We start from the raw sequence: 14,813 nt of genomic DNA on the forward strand, positions 1-14,813 counted from the left end.
CTATCAAATCGTTTTGATCTTAAAACATTAACGACATACAACACTTTTTGTTGAATATAATAGAGATTCTGTACATTTTTCGAAGCTTTGCGATGATTCGAATAATTATTAAATGTATTTTTCATATAGTTTAAAATGTTTGTTAAAGGTTTAGAATTAAATATCTTATCATTAAGAGATTCAATCTTTGCAACAAAATTTTTGTTATAATAATTTGAAAAAGCTGGATTTAAAAACGTAATTAAATTTATCGATAAGCCATTTTTCGTATATAATTGAGATACAAAAAGATCCGTTTTTTTTGCAATTTGCCTTTCAAAATCTTTTTTATTTCTTTCCAAATCATCACTACTTTTTGATAAATTGTGGTTCCTGTGACTCATTTTGTATTTCTAAACATACTTTTCTACCTACTGAATCGATTTTTTCTGAACAGAATGGTTTTTCAATACCTAGTTTAAACTTTTTAGTTAACGGTTCAACTGTTACTATATTTTGTGAATTAATATTAAAATGTTATTTGGAATGTTTAATAAACGCACTATTTTTACTAAATACTATCATACAATTAGGTATTTTACATTTAAATATAACACAGTTATTGTGCCATACCTCCAAATGAGTTGAAAAACTGTTTAAACAACTAAAAGTTAAATCACAAGATGGATATTCCAGTAAAACCATACTGAAAAATTTATTTAAATTACCTTGCACAAGTAAGTAAAGAGTAAGAATAAATATAAACTTTAATTTTAAATAAAACCATTCATATGAGGGTATAAGATTTAATAATTAACTAGCATTTAAATCTGGCACAAGATAACCTGCATCATTTAAAGTTTTCTCCACATTTAAAGCTAACTGATCCCATCGCGTGCGAATCTCATAAATTCCATATTGCAGTAAGAGCCAAAGGTGATCACTTTGCGGTGGGTATTGAGTTCTGAAGACGTGAAACGATTGAAAACAAATATCTATAGCTTCAGTTAACAACGACACTTTGTATTCGTAGTTATCAATAATCAAATACGCCTATTCGACTTTGTAGTCTTCTTCACCTACAGCGATTACATATGGTTGTAATTTGATGTTTTTACTAATTGAATATGTTTTCTTATTTTCTTTGGACCTTTCAATATCATCATAAGTCTGTAAATTTATTTTATAAAAATAGGAAAGGTCGTCAAATTGATTAATATATAGTAATAATATAATTGAAAATGATCTTTTAGATAAGCTTACAAACAAGCTTACAAATCAAGCTTACAAACCTTGACGTTAGTAATCATACCCTCAAAACTTTCTAAACAAGAAGGTTTCCAAAATTTTTTTTGAACCTTGCGAAATTTTGACAGTTGATGGAACAATAAAAGATAGCAATAAGAGCTTGATAAATATTTTTGTGCCTAAAAAAACATCCTTAGTTTATAAAATTTTATTTTTAAATAATAATATTTCATTCAAATAAAATTGAACATACCCACATTTACATTCTCTCTATCACATAAATCTTTCAAGTTTTTACATATCTCATCTCTTGGAAATGGCTTTTTCAAATAAACTTTTGAAAAAAATATCAAAATTTTCTATTGCATTTTTTTCAATGGATATGTCACTTTTAATAAAATCAATTTTTATAAGCTCGTGGCCTTTACAGCTCTTTAAAATTGGCCAGTCCAAGTAAAAACTACCAATTAGTTTATTGCGATCACACTCACTTTTGTGGTGTCTATAATTGAAGGTATTTTCCCAATGAACTTTCGCTATGTCCCATGGTTCTTCGTGCATATTAAACCAATCCAGACTCTCTTATTCTTCAAATGAAATTATAATATCTTCTAGATCTTCTAAATCTCTTTGTTTTGATTGATAAACTGCAATAGGAAATTTCTTCAAATTCTCATATTTATTTAATAATCTACCGCAAGCTTTCTAAGCAATTCCAAAAACTGATTTTCTTTTTGTTACAGCTGGCGAGTAATAAATACTGCGCATTTCCGACGGAAATACATCAACAATTTTATTTCGTAATATTATGAAATCACTCTCCCGTAAGTCTCTAAAAAATTACAATTAAACAACTTTTTAGAAGCGCATATTTATTTAAAACACAATCATTCACGTACACACACACACACACGCGCGCGCATGTTAAGTTACTTTTTACAATCTCTTAGAATAGCACAAATGATGGGGTGTACAATTTTTTTTCTTTGCGATACCGTCAATTGACTCTTAGCAACATATGTATCAATTATGAACTTACCTTCGAATGATTTATTTAGTATCTCTGATACATCAACATTTTCAGTTATAAAAATATCATTGATCCTTGGCTGGTTATTATTAATTTGTTGGAGAACAGCTCTTAGAGGAGATAAAGAGTTCCTTTGTTGGTTAGTTCGATTTGATTTACTTGTTGCTGGCTGAGGCACTGTTCTAACAATTTATAGTATTTTTTCATAAGATAGGATTACAATTGTTATACAGAAAGTAAATAGTACTAATAAAAGTTTTATAATTTTGCTTGTTAGTAGAATTTTTCTAATTTTTTAAATGAAAATTTTAGGTTTTCATTGCTGTTTAATAATATAAAATAAAAAATAATAAATGGCCGATTCCATCTCAAATCATACGGAGCTCCATGGGCACCCATGAGCAAACAACACCAAACTATTTTTTTGAGATTCTATGATGAAAATAAAGCGACACGTATTTTTTTTTGCCTTAGACGCATATTTGATTTAATATTGAATTTTGAAAATTCACTTCTAAAATTCAAAGTTAAAAAAAAATTTTGAGAGTTGGATTTCGACTTTCTACTGCTCGGTCATTATTAGTCCAAATCGGATGAAACTTTTTTCATATTGTAGCAAAATTGAAGACCTTCAAATGCACGTGATCAAAAATGTGCATAAATGCATTTTTCAGAAGATTATGCACTTTTGCATAAAAATTGCATCCTGTAAAAATACCGATTTATCTCAAAAAGGCCATCTTTTTTTTGGTCCATTTTTTTTTTGTAGATTCGTTGTACCATCGTGTTCAAACGTATACCAGTCCGGTTTCCGGTTTTTGCTTTTTTATGGAGAAAAAAAATAAAAAAAAAAATTTTTTCTTCCGTGTCGAAAATTTGAATAATCTATGTAAATGTATATTACTTTTATAAAAAAAAGGTTCAAAAGTAAATAAAATAATGTTTCACATTTATTTTTTAATATATCTTGAATCTATTCTTTATTTATTTTTCTTTTTTTTTGTTTTTTCGCCTGTTATTCACTTTCTTAACTTTTCCTGATAAAACTTTATTTTTCTTTTGATGTACTTGACCATATTTTCCTCTTTTAGCCGAAGTTTTCTTCACCTTGACTTTCCTTTTAGTCATTTTTACTTTTTTCTCCATCTCAATCCATTCATGTACTGCAGTTCTAGCGATAAAACACTTGCTCTTCCCATTGTATGGTTCAGACTTCCACATGTGGCATCTTTGGATACCATCGAATTTCATGGAACTATTCCTATCTTCAATTTTCTCGTTACGAAAATTTTGAAGTTCTTCAGATTCTAGGTGTATTAACTGTATAGAAGTAGTATAGCTTTGAACATATTCAACAAATTTTTCAGCACATTGAATAGCGTCGATCTCGGAAGAACGTAAATTATGTACCGTTGCATAATGTTTTACTAAACCTCCTAAACCATCAACAGCACCTTTCCCATGACCGGTTGCAGAAAATATCCATTTTTTATTAATGGTTCCTTTTCGAAACTCATGCAACTGAAACCGATTTTTAAAATGACTTGCAGCACCGTCCGATAATATGGTGATCGACTCCAGAACAATATTGTCTTCACTAACTGTGCTTTCAATTATATCAATAATTTTTTTCATCGCTAATAAAGCATGACAAAAATCATGTTTTTGGTCATCGCTGACAACAACAAAACTCTTCACCATATTTCCTACATAAATAACTGCAGTAAAAATTGAAATCTGTTTGTTTACCCAGTGGTTTCCTTGAACGGGATTTTTCAAAATTACTGTCCAATTCTCAGCAAAATCAATATGCATCAATAACCATCGACAGTTTTTTGATACTGCTTCTTTTTCAGATTTTATTTCTAACCTTTGTATTTCCTTAATCTTTAAGTGAGAAATAATTTTGATGGTATGCTCTGCAATCTCTTCATTGAACGTAGCAATAGATACCGTTCTCATTTCTAGAGTACCTTTACTCCCAAATGCAAATGATATGTCACTATCTACCTCAGATTCGTCAATTTTTAATTTGTCGAATATGATGCCATTAGCGCCAGGGCATGAAGTGCATTCTTGAAAATTACAAGACTCTGTAGGGGCTGAACAAACAACATTTGATAACATTTCAGAGCGCATACTGGAAAGACTAGTACTTGTTTGCCCAATAAAATTTTTCAAAGCAATGAGAAGTAGATCAAAATTTGCACAATAAATACATAAGCATACATCGTTCACTGGATCTATTAGTACATATTTTGGGCGCATTGAGTAGAATTTTGATTTGCTAATTTTTATACTAGGATTGTCTTCTTTGAAAACTTTGTATACTTCCTTCATACTCCTCGTTAAAAAACGTTTAACTTTTTTGACCCTTTGCCCATGTTCAATCACAGTAATAACGTCACATTTGTTAGGACTTTGTCTTGAGCAGTTAAAATCATCGTTCAAAAAATATTGCATGACTATTTCACTTGTTTCTTTTTCTAATAGATGTCCATTATAGCGATCTGGTTCACTGTAAATTCCTATAATCGAAAATTACACAATAAAACTTCTGCTTTTAGAATAAACTATCAACAAATATATCTAATTTTGAATATTTTAAAAATAAAGTTACCTTCATTTGAAGAAATTTTTCTTGCTTTATCAACCATGTAAGCCGTAACTTGTGGAAACAAAGATAAGATTTGGCATTTAGATAATATAGGAGCTATAATGGTCAAGAACTTGATCTTGTCTGAAATATTCCGACAACTATCAAAGGCTTTAGCTACGTTATCCTTTAATTCTTTGGACATATGACCCAAATAGCTTTGCTCTTCCTCAAGTGGTGTATCATATATTTTTCTTAACTTCCGGCTAGTAGCTTTAGTAAACGATGACACGAGCTGTCTTTTTTTTTTAGAACATATGTTTCGATGTTCATGTGAGAAAGATTTCCTTTTTTTCGCAAAGGCGATACTGGATTTTCCAATTTTGAAATAACTGCATTATTGAATTCATCAACATGTACAGAAGAATCCAGTTCAAACTCACTATCACCACCAACGTTAATCACATTCACTTTCACCGAATAGGGGATCTCAACCGTATCATTATGATCTACACTATCATTATGAGTTCTGTAAATACGCTTGTAGCAATTACTACTTACACTACTGTTAGCAGTTATACTTTCATCTGCAAACTTTGTTTGCAAAAATCCTGCGTAATCACCCACAACTTGAAAGTTCAATGTTCTACTTTGATACACGCACTTTTTGTGAACTTGAAAATAATCGGGGCATTTCAGTCTCTTTGCAGAATAATTTTCGAGAGTAGACATGATAACTACAAGAAAGCCAAGCTTCTACTGTCGTCAAATTCCAGATATGCGTATGTGGATAGTACTCGCGTACTCAAAGAATGCGGCAGTGTTTGAAAACATGAGCGTTCAATGATTTACAGTTTTTTTTTATAGAAGTAACATACATTTACGTAGATTATTCAAATTTTCGACACGGAAAAAAAATTTTTTTTTTTATTTTTTTTTCTCCATAAAAAAGCAAAAACCGGAAACCGGACTGGTATACATTTGAACACGATGGTACAACGAATCTACAAAAAAAAAATGGACCAAAAAAAAGATGGCCTTTTTGAGATAAATCGGTATTTTTACAGGATGCAATTTTTATGCAAAATCTTCTGAAAAATGCATTTATGCACATTTTTGATCACGTGCATTTGAAGGTCTTCAATTTTGCTACAATATGAAAAAAGTTTCATCCGATTTGGACTAATAATGACCGAGCAGTAGAAAGTCGAAATCCAACTCTTAAAATTTTTTTTTAACCTTGAATTTTAGAAGTGAATTTTCAAAATTCAATATTAAATCAAATATGCGTCTAAGGAAAAAAAAAATACGTGTCGCTTTATTTTCATCATAGAATCTCAAAAAAATAGTTTGGTGTGGTTTGCTCATGGGTGCCCATGGAGCTCCGTATGATTTGAGATAGAATCGGCCAAATATAGTTTCCATACTTTCAGCTTCATTAGATAAATTGTTTTCTTTATCGACCACATCTTGTGTGCAAGGTGAATAATTTCTTTGAGAAGTAGATATAACATTAGTTTGGCTCTGTACAGAGATGCAGTGTTTCTCTTTTACCATATTGTATTAGTAATTAGTAAAAGAGAAAGTGCTGTGTGGTCGACGAGCACTAATCTCTGAAACCTAATCGAGAGACAACCTCGGCAAAAAGGGTAAAAACTTTCCCTTAATTTTCTTGGCAACAAAGGAGAGAACTCGTCATCGTTTTCTGACAGGGTGCAGCGAGTCAGTCTGTCGATAGACAACGAGAGAGTCGCTTCGCAATCCTGCTTGAAGTGTTAACTCAGTCTCTTCTCTTGTTTCATCATAGCTACGTTCCTTTTGATCAGGGGCAGTACGTTAATACTGCGTGTGAGTGTTAAACGAGTGTGTAGTGCAAGCCCGTGTAGCGTTGGACTCAGCCCTACGCGGCTGTAGTGGGTCACGCCCTAGTGCGTCCCCGAGAGCGTTACCTCCACGCGGCCGTTGTGCCCAAATTTCCACGTGGCGGCGAGGGCTGTCCCCGTAGGTCGTTACTGTCGCCTTAGGTGGTTACCATAGTGGTGCGCTCTTCCACATTCGCCGCGGCATCATAGAATCTTCGCACATCATCTGAGAGCTCTCTGCGTTTCGTCAATGTGTGTGTGTAAGTGTGTTACGCTGTGTGTATTTGTATCAAGGTTCGCAATTAATTATATTATAGTTTGTTCACATATAAGTATATATTGTATTAAAGTTCGCCTTGGGCTTTTTCCCTACTTACGACTAGGGTTTTTTACGCCCTTGACGAGCGTCAGCGTTGTCCATTTATCATACGTTAAAATAAATTGTTAAATATAATAGAATTTGAAGTACCTTTGTCAATTTATAGCACTAATCCCACTTCCTTCTTTATACTAATATTTCGCGAACTCTCAGCGGATTTAACTAAGTAAAATTTAAAAACATGGTGCCCCGGGTGAGGAAGTGATTTAGTGCAATTTATTTACAAAGGCAATACGATTATCAATTTATCGAGCGTCACGTGCACTGCGTTGCATGATATAACAGTCAGTCCACCAAACGTTATAATTAATAATGCTTTGACCATGGCCCCTGTGTCTTTAGGTAAGCTCATAAATTTACAATCTAATCGTCGCAATGAAATCGAGTCCATTCGTGATCGGATGCAAGGACGTCATCGCGACGCGCTCAATAAAAACATTGTACAAGCTCGCATCGACGAGATTAAAGACATTTGGGTTGACGCGCGTAATACTCATGCGGAAATCACAGGACGTGCTGATTCAGGCGTGGATCCGTATATCATGGAAAATCAATTTCGATTGCTTCGTGAGATTTATAACGATACGCTTGATGAATTATTGACGATGCTTCAAGATTTTCAAAGTGAGAGAGAGAATAACACCCGACGACGCGCGGATACGGATGATGATTTTGATAGCCCGGCCAAATTACCCAGATTAGAGCTACCAAAGTTCTCGGGTGAGTACGAGGATTGGGATAGCTTCGCGGATTTCTTTCGCGCTGTAGTCCATGACGAACCGCGCATGGCAAAATGAACTAAACTCAGGCACTTAAAATCATGTTTGATTGGCAACGCGGCTGATTTGGCTAAAGATGTGCGACCCAAAGGGTGTAATTACGATTCAACCTGGAAGGCTCTTGAAGATCGTTATTGCAACAAGCGTCTTACAATTAACAGTTTACTTGATTCACTCATGACTATTTCTTTCCTAAAAGAAGAATCAGCTAAAGAGCTGCGCGTGTTCGTCGACAAGGCTCAATGCACGGTTCGCGTGCTCGTAAACTTGAAGGCACCTGTTTCACATTGGGATATGTGGCTAGTGCATTTGCTCGAACTTCGACTTGATTCAGAAACACGGAAGGCTTGGGAGTCTGAGGTAACGGCAAAGGAAACACGAGTGGTTGTCAATTCGGGGACCAGTGTCGCCGGCAACTTTGCGCACTTTTCGACTTTTACTGAATTAGCCACGTTCCTAGAGAAACGCGCTCAGACCTTAACCATGGTTCAATTAGATAAATCGGACAAAACATCAAAACCCTCAGGAAAATCAAACTCGCGAAAAGTCCACCACGTTCAACCATCGCAGCCATCGCCATTTCTAGCAAATAAGTGTCCGCTTTGTCCTGAGCAGCATTTGCTCATGAAATGCCCCATTTTTTTACAAAAATCGGCCATCGATCGACGCACTGACGTGCGTAATCTTCATTTATGTTTTAACTGTCTAGGAAAACATAAATTCAAAAATTGCAAGTCCAATGGTCGTTGTCGAAATTGTCAGGGAAAGCATCATACGCTTATTCATTTTAACGCACGGAAAGGTTCCGATAGCGAAAATTCGACGCCTTCGAGCGTGTTAAAGGCATCCGCGGTTACCGTCGCTCAATATCCAGTTTCCGTAAATGCTTGCAACACAGTTGTCATAGAATCCAAGCGCGTGGTACTTTTACCTACGGCATTCATTAACGTTATCGGCCCGTACGGTGAACAGAAGCACGTTCGAGCATTTCTCGATCAAGGCTGAGAAGCTACGCTAGTCTCAGAGTCGCTTGTTCAACAATTGAGATTGCCTAAACATCGCGTTCAGACGTCGTTAATCGGTGTAGGCGGTTCTAAAGCCGGGTCAGTGAATGCCGCTACTCATTTTACAATACAGTCACGTATTAACCCCGATTTTCAACTACCAATTGATGCGTTTGTTTTACAAAAACTCACAACAGAGTTACCAGCGCGAGAGGTTGAGATCGACGTAAAGCAGTTCAAAAATATGTCGTTAGCTGACCCGCAATTTTATATCAGTGGTAAGATAGATTTATTGATCGGCGCGGATTTTTACGGCCAATTGTTACGCGAGGGAGTTATGCAGTTTGATGCCGCAAACGTCACTGCGCAAAACACCGCTCTCGGGTGGGTCATCTCTGGCCCAGTGCAGAGGGAGAGTCGAGGGCGGGCGGACGCGGCAGTAAATTTCATGACTTTCCACTGTCAAACCACTGATTTAAACGCGTCGTTAGAGAAATTTTGGCTCCTCGAAGAGGTCCCGACAGCTCCCAAAACACTGAACGCCGAGGATGCAATGTGCGAGAAATTATTTGCAGAAACTCATTCGCGTGAGATTAATGGTCGGTTTGTAGTACGACTTCCACTTCGATCGACGGTACCGAACGTCGTTACTGAAACGCGACAGATGGTTGCTGGTTCATTAATCCATTTACAACGTCGTTTCTCACATGATCAGGATTTGGAAAAATCGTATCATAAATAAATAAAGATGGATAATTATTCTTTTTCAGAATATTAGTAATAATTTTTAAATTTTTGGAATGAAATTTGTTGTCAGCAAGTAAAAACACTTGGTCATCTAAATTTGAAACTATATTAACTTTTAGATGAATTGTATGTTCTGTGTTAAAATTCAAAATTCTGTCAGTTTGTGTTGTTTTCCTAAACCAGTCAAATTCTAATTTATTATTATTTCTGATTAATTTTAAGTCAAGAAATGGAATAAAATTATTCTTTTCAATTTCAAACGTAAATTGTAGTCTATTATGATAAGAATTGAACGTCTCGATAACTAAATCAATTTTATCATTCGGAACGCACATCAAAGTATCATCAACATATCTGTAATAGAAAATAGGATTAATTTGATATTCATTCCGCAACACGCTCAAGCAATGTTTTTCTAAGTCTTCCATAACAATATCAGCAAGTAAAGGAGAGATAGGTGAGCCCATCGGGCTTCCAAATATTTGTTTATAATAAATTTTGTTGAACACAAAATATGTGTTATTATATATTATATTCTCTCTTCTTCGAGTAGAAGAGATTCGGAAAGGTATACAATTTTTATATAATAACACAAAATATGTGTTATTATTGAATTGAATTATTGAACGTTATTATTGAATATTTGTTTTTCTATTCGAAAGAAGAGATTGTACACTCAGTCGTAGTAAAAAATAAAACAAACTTGTTATTCTTAAAATAACACAATCATTGTCTTTCTTAATATTATAAACTATTCAAAGCCTGTTTTAAACATATTCGAACATGCGGTAGTTATACTTTTTTAAGGTTATGATAAAGACCGGTATTTAAAAACGTGAAGTGTGAACAACGAAAAGGGCGCGTGCGGTATGTCAACACTCGGCCAGGGGTCACACTGCACTTGACGCAGCATATAGTTTGTGCCACATGTGGTTATACCAAACTAGTATTGGTGATCGGAATGTAGTGTCCTGAAATGTATATACATATACTGGTGTCTGTGCTGTATGTCGATATTACAACGTCCTTAAATACTATATTCAGTAAACGGCGACGATTGAGAAGAAAAATGTTGAATTGTTAAAATATAATAATGTCAATGTATGCACCTATTAAAAAAAAAGTAATTATGATTGCATCAACTGAAAATATAGTTATACCATCGAATTTTTTTACTGATTTAATGAAAGTTTTTATTGATTTAATGAAATATTTCAGTAATTCAAGAGATTATATTTCAGTAATTCAAAAGATTGTTTTGTAAAATTAAAAGTAAACCATGGGTATTTTTACCAAACGAGATATCGAAATGCCAGAACTTTCGGTTAGCACATTTCAATTGAAACTTTCCGTAAAATGAACAGCTGTTTCGTTGACTTGACCATAGAGTCGTTTTTTCAACTGTTTAATAGTTGAATCAAGCGATGCGTAGTTGAATCAAGCGAAGTACGGTCAACTGCACAGAAGTATAGTTAATTAAACGGACTATTGATCAAATCGACCAATACGAGTTTTCAGTGTACCATCCACAATTATCTTTACTTCTTAGAGGACATACTGGTACGGGGCTCGATCCGATCGGCTCGTTGCCGCAATTTCTGTTGTGAATGAAAAGGCAGCGATCAACCTAGCGCTGATGTTCCGTTACACGGTTCTCACCTTCTTCCAAACGATAGACTTCGAGACCACATTCAAAACAGCACACTCGATCAATCTGCCCCGTATAATAAAATCCATTTGCAAAAGATCTGCTAGTTGTACGTGTGTGCACGTCCATTGGGATGAGAAGCTATCCAGTCTCTATTGCTCAAATCTGCACAAACAAAAAATTACAAAAATATATTGAAAAAAAAAATATAAAATATAAAATATTCTCTATAAACAATAAAAAAATAATTACCTATAGTCAATCTTATTAGCACTCATTGTAGAATCCTCGTTTCACCTTTTTATTTCTTTCTTTCACACTTTACACGCTACGTAGTACACGCTCGATGCGAATGCGACTGGTAATGAAATGCAGATTACTTTTATAGTAGACGACTGAAATTTTCCACTCCATTAAAAAAAAAATTCCACACATTCCATACATGTCATTGAAAAATTACAACCCTTGCATACATTGCAGAAAAAAAGTCGATATTTTTCAATATTTTTTTTGAATATATTTTCAAAATTTATATAAAACCTATCAATAGGATTTGATTAAATAATTGAAAACATATTTAAACAAAATTTGATACGAGAGTTGTTACGAGGTCTGTCCGGAAAGTATCGGGCCTACCTTTATATTTTCGTGCTAGCGTTATTCTTTATTATCTGGTGAGTGGCATCCTTCAAAGTAATCCCCACTTAATTGAATAACACGGTTCCATCGATGTTTCCATTTTTCAAAACAGTCCTGGAACTCACTTTTAGGGATAGCCTTAAGTACACTTGTCGCATTGTTTTCAACCGTTGTTTTGTCATCGAATCGGTGTCCTTTGGGTGGTTTTTTTAGTTTTGGAAATAGCCAAAAGTCACAAGGGGCTATGTCGGGACTGTATGGAGGTTGTCGAAGCAATGCGATATTGTGTTTGCTCAAAAACTGCTGCACAAGATTGGATGAATGCGCTGGCGCATTTTCGTGATGGAGAGGCCAGTCACCACTTCCCCAAAAGTGCAGCCGTTTTCTTCTTACTGAAGAAAACAGCTCTTGGTGAATTTAGTTTCATCAGAGCAGCAAGAGCAACGAAAAACATTGCACCCACGAGGAAAAGTATGTATTTTTATTCAATACAAATAATACTCTTTTTTTTCTAATTGGGGTAGTTTATTATAAGTTTCTTTTGTTTCTTTGTTGCAGCTCAATGATCACGACGACACCATGCCTGACTGCGAGAACTGGGAGTCGGAGATACTGCTCTGCTGGTCGTTGCAGTCGGCGGCCGCAATGGGTGGAGTCACCTCCACAGCGTAGAAGACGTAGACACGTTGACAAGACCGGACCCGTCAGGCACTTTATGCGTCGGCTGTTCGGGTCCCAATCAAGGTCCCCGATGGAAACAAACAGCCAGCAGCCGTCGACATCGACGAATAGCCAGCAGCCCTCAACATCGTTCGGCATCACCACCACTAACAGTCAACCACTACATACTGTCATCGCCAGCAGAAAGCGGCTAACATTTGTAAGCGATGGACTGGACGGTGGAGCGCGCTATAAAATAGCGAAATTGTTCGCCGACGACGACAGCAGTAACAGCAACAGTAGTTAAGCTGGTACAGTGTCTAGCACGTACTTTAGCCCACTCTTAGGCGAAATAAATTTTACATCTCAGCAAAAATGAGTCGTAGAATAAAAAACTTGACACCATTTTAAAGCTTTAAGTAACATGAAGATAATATTGTATGTACTAATATTAAGTTTTTTATGCTTAAAAAATGAATATAAAAAATGTCTTTTTTTTGCCCATATACGAGGGTGGTCCGATAAGTACTTAGCCTCACCGCCCGATGGCGCCACTCTCGCAAAAGAAATATTCTGTCACGTAGTACAACCTTCTCGATGGTTACTGTCAAGATTTCAGCCGGATCGGAGTTGTAGTTTATTTTTGAGAGCGTGTGAAAGCAAGTGTGTCCGTTGATTTTTGAAAAATGGAAAAAGAGCAGTATCGGTCGATGATTCGATTTTTGTTTTTGGAAGGGAAATCGCTCAGTGAAATCAAAAAGCGCTTGGATGCTGTGTACGGTAATTCTTCTCCTTTGATGGCGACCGTCAAAGATTGGTTTAACGAGTTTCAACGTGGTCGCACGTCGATTTTTGAAGAGCCACGTCCAGGTGCTCCGAAAACGGCTACCACGGAGGATAACGTGACAAAAATTCACGATCTCGCATTGGCAGATCGACGATTGAAGGTGCGCGAGATAGCTAAGATCGTAAGCATCTCAAAAGACCGTGTGGGTCATGTCCTGCATGAAATTTTGGACATGAGAAAGCTGTCGGCGCGATGGGTGCCGCGTTTACTCACTCCGAACAACAAGCGCCACCGTGAGACAACTTCAGAGCAATGTCTGACGCTGTTTAAGCGCAATCCGAAGGACTTTCTGCGTCGTTTCGTGACAGTCGACGAAACATGGATCCACTGGTATACACCAGAGACCAAGGAACAGTCGAAACAGTGGACTTTACCCGGCGAAAGTGCTCCGAAGAAGGTGAAGACTGCCCCATCGGCCGGAAAGGTGATGGCCACCGTTTTCTGAGATTCACAAGATGTGATCTACATCGACTACCTTGAGAGGGGCAAAACGGTCACAGGGCTGTACTATGCCGAATTATTGGGCCGATTCGACGTCGAACTGCAGAAAAAACGGCCCCATTTGACGAAAAAAAAAGTGCTCTTCCACCATGACAACGCACCGGCTCACACCTCCGCCGTCGCCATGGCCAAATTGATCGAATTAGGCTATGTCCTGCTGCCCCATCCACCGTATTATCCGGATTTAGTCCCGTGCGACTTCTTTTTGTTTCCAAACTTGAAAAAATCACTCGCCGTACAGAAATTTGAGTCGAATGAGGAGGTAATCGCTGCCACGGAAGCCTACTTTTCAGACCTCGAGGAAACGAATTTTTCAGACGGGTTAAAGAAGTTGGAGCATCGCTTGGCCAAATGTATCGAACTAAAAGGAGACTATACTGAAAAATAAAACGCGACTTTTCCAAAATTTTCGTTTTTCTTTTGTAGGCTAAGTACTTATCGGACCACCCTCATATAAATTTATTTATTTCCTATACAAATCAGCGGATCATTAGAAATCCAAGCATAATTAAAAGGTAAAATGTTCCTCTTTAATATAAGAGGGACAGAATTCATTTCTGATTTTGTTATACAGAGATATAGCTTTTTTTATTAAAAAAATCGTTTTTTTTTTTCATCAGTTTAAATCTCAATTGCTATGCATTAAAAAAAGAACTTTAAAGGCAAAAGTTGTTTATTTTTTAGTAGAAAATACAAAATTAAAGTGAAAACTAAGATCTGAAACAAATTTTTTTTCATTTTCTTACGCTAGCCATTTATGTTATAAAAAATTATATTTTCATTACTTTGAAAGTATTTTATTATTTTTGTAAAGTTTTTTTTTATTACAAAAAAAGTTCAATTAAATTTACATAATAATAATATGATAATAAATAATAAGTATGTATTACTTTA

This window comes from Phymastichus coffea, unplaced genomic scaffold, assembly GCF_024137745.1.
Source record: "Phymastichus coffea isolate CEN01 unplaced genomic scaffold, Cenicafe_Pcof_1.1 PCOF00019, whole genome shotgun sequence".
Classification (NCBI taxonomy): domain Eukaryota; kingdom Metazoa; phylum Arthropoda; class Insecta; order Hymenoptera; family Eulophidae; genus Phymastichus; species Phymastichus coffea.